The sequence below is a fragment of the Monodelphis domestica genome, chromosome 4 (assembly GCF_027887165.1).
Source record: "Monodelphis domestica isolate mMonDom1 chromosome 4, mMonDom1.pri, whole genome shotgun sequence".
Taxonomy (NCBI): domain Eukaryota; kingdom Metazoa; phylum Chordata; class Mammalia; order Didelphimorphia; family Didelphidae; genus Monodelphis; species Monodelphis domestica.
In genome coordinates, this window is record NC_077230.1 from 370230339 (window position 1) to 370233771 (window position 3433).

The window sequence follows — 3433 nt, forward strand, 5'->3', positions numbered from 1 at the left end:
CCCTGTACTAACCTTGCTGCATGCTCTTCCACCAGGAGAACTTCATGCCTTTGGCCTTGAAGGTTTTTTGTTTTTAGGGGAGCCCTATTAAAATTCAAATACGGTAGAATTATGTTTACAGTTTGTTGGGGTATCTGGATGGCTTAGTGGATTGGGGGCCAGGCCTAGAGATGGGAGGTTCTGGGTTCAAGTCTGGCCTCAGACACTTCCCAACTGTGTGACCCTGGGCAAGTCACTTGACCCCCATTGCCTAGCTCTTACCACTCTTCTGCCTTAGAACCAATACATAATATTGATACTAAGATGGAAGGTAAGAGTTAAAAAAAAAAAAGGATTTGTCAGTCAGTGCTTTGGTTGATAGCATAAGAATTCACAGCTATAATATTGGATTATGTACAGTGAAACAAGCAGAACTAAGAGAATATTATATACATCAAAAGAAATACTGTTTAAAGAACGACTGGTGTGTGTCTGCCTCCAGAGAACGAGGTGATAAATAGAATCAGCAAGACATTGTGTTATATATACATATATCTTTTTGCCACATGATGCCTTCTCTGATAGGAGAGTGGAGGGAGGGAGTTACCTGAGTATTTTAATATAATAAACAAAACAATAAATAAACTTAAATTTTGAAAAAGAGACTGGATTTTTTCAGAAGCAAAATTGAATTTTTATTATTCTATTAAAAATAAAATTAGAAACATGATCCTTTTAAATTATTTTCTTGTTTCCTCTGACACTAAACTTTGTAATCCTTCTTTAAAGGTGTAAAACTGGGTTTTTAACATATTTTTTATATATTTCCTTATAGTCAAAGTTCCAATGGTAATTTTAACACCAATTAAACTGTGCTTTAAAACTTTTCTATTTCAATGACATGTACATAAATCCATTTCGATCACTAAGTTCTTCTTCATCACTGAAATATGCACTTTTCTTTACACTTGGGCGTCTTGAATCATGTGCTGTTGGGGGTTCGCTTGCACTCAGTTTTCATCTTTGTCATCTTCTTCAGTTCTGGTTTGCCAGAAAGCTATGGCTTGGCTGAGGGCATCGAGAGCACAGTCCTCTCCTTCATCTTCACTTTCTTCCACGTCTTCAGTTTCTTCTAGTTCCATCATTTTCTTTCTTTTCGTTCTTTTTTGGTGGTTCGCATTCTCCAAGCGCATTTTCAAGACAAGCATAAGCTCTTGGGTGACCTGTTTCTCCGTGCTCGTAACATCGAGATTTATCAAAGTAGTTGCGCCTTCGGATGAACTCTGCAGCTCTTCCATTGTCCATAGCAATGCTTGCTTTGATCACTCTTCCAAGTAACTGCTTATTGTTTAGTGCCCGCCAACAGTTTTGTGCTGCTTCTTCATCCCAAAACTAAATAAATGCAACACCTTTACTCTTCCTGGTTCATAAGAGTAACTTTGACGACTTTTCCATCCTTGGAAAATATCTTGTGTAAGTCATTGTTTGTCAGAGAAAGAGGCTAGTTGACTCCATGCACAGCCCTTTTCTTTGGTGCTAATCCACCACTCATCCCCGAATTCTTTTCTGGATGCCGACAATAATTGTTTGATGTGGAAGCTCCAGCTTTGGGCCATGTCATTTCATTTCTGGCTTTTCCTTTGGAAGTTTCATTCAGGAGCCGATCAGTGGATTCTATGTTCAATATGCAATCTGGTCCTTTTCGCTCCCAGTCCAGGGTAGCAGGACCTCCTTAGAGTTTCCACCAGGTGACTCAGTCCACCTTTCCCTCCTCAGGTCGGACAAGCAGCCTCGACATCCCCAGGAAGGTGTCTTAGAGACACAGAGCAACGAGCCGGTTCTTTCAAGAGACTGGATCGACAGTGAGCATTTTGGTTGGTAGACGAGATTTTTTTGAGTTGGGAATGAGACGTAGAAGGGGTGTCTGGGAATAAACTGTCTAGTCCAACCGCAGGAACCATCCCGAGTCCAAAGTAAACAGTGTTCAGAGGCTGCTTGCTGCTTCTCTGTCTAATGAAAGCTTTTGCAACCTGGCCCCTAATTAAGCACACAGAGCGTAAGGATGGGAGCCAGACAAAGGGTCTATCACAGGAGATAGGCTTATTATAGATCGGCATCTACCTCTCTACCGGACAAGGTGCCAGAACCAGCTTAAACCAGCTAGTGAGAGCTGATTGTTAAATTTTCAGTGTGAGAATTTATACCCCCAGAAATCAGCAAACATTACAAATCAGGACTTAAGTTATGGTTTTGTTGATTGTCTACACTTAAGAACGTGAATAATGTGGATTAAACTTAGAAGTGTGTTGTGCACACCTTTTTAGAAAGATATTTTATTTGGGGGCAGCTAGATGACTCAGTGGATGGAAAGCCAGGCCTGGAGACCAGAGGTTCTGGGTTCAGATCTGACCTTAGACACTTCCAAGATGTGTGACCCTGGGTAAGTCACTTAACCCTCGTTGTCTAGTTCTTATTGCTGTTCAGTCTTGGAATCAATATATCAAGGCAGAAGATAAGGTTGGCACTGATAGAGGCAGTCCATGCTACTTTATCTCTGACAACAACCACTCAGGTGGGGAGACTCAATAGCCATCTTTGCTGGTGCTGATCTCCCCCACCTCCCCTCCCCCCATACTTTCACCCCCAAAAGGGGACTCTACAGCCACCTCCCTTCCACTGTTCCTTCGCTCTCTTCCCCCCTTGCTCTTCCTTTCCTACAATAAAGCTTCCCTGTACCACCACACACACTCTCCTTACTTAGTTTCTCAGTCTGACCTGGGGCAGTCAGGACTGACAGGTAAGCACAGTGGATAGAGCACCAGACCTGGAATCAGGAGAACTTGGGTTCAAATCTGACCTAGAAGCCCCAGGATGGCTAGGGATTCATCCCAGAAACAGAGAGGACCCTCTAGGCATAGGGGCCAGACTGAGCAGCCTCAGAGACATAATGGAGCATGTTTTCAATACAAAGACAACACACATGGGCAGTCAGTCTTAAACAGAATTCCGCACCATGCCTTCCCGCTGCGAGTACACTCTCAGAAGGCTTCTGCTTAAAACATATTTGTAGGATTGCCGATCAGACGACTTACATTCCCCCTTAGCTCTGCACTGTCCAAACAATTCCAGGGACAGTTTTTCCCCCTGAAAACCAATTTTCTTTAAATAAGAGCTTAAATGCGTTGCACAATGTTTAAACCAAAAACAACCCCCAAACCAGTCTGGTAAGTTCTCCTGGCTTGGGCAGCTGTTGCTAGAACGATGTAAGCCCCTCCATTACTCCAGCTGTGTCCCTACATTCCATACGAATTTGTTTCCTTGTCCAGAGTTTCATTCAGGTAAAAGCTGGCCTCCCAGGCTGGAGTTCTGTCCACTCGGGCATCCCCAAGAGGCTGACGAAATGGCCAGGCTTAGGACAATCCCCTTGGAGGTGACCGTTCTCTTCAAGGCTCAT

The 3433-nt window shown here is 43.3% G+C and overlaps 1 pseudogene; it reads right to left on the reverse strand.

Moving 5' to 3' along the window:
* Positions 1-867: 867 nt before the first annotated feature.
* LOC100026282 (zinc finger CCHC-type and RNA-binding motif-containing protein 1-like) lies at positions 868-1531 on the reverse strand (annotated as a pseudogene).
* Between the last annotated feature and the right edge of the window lie 1902 nt (positions 1532-3433).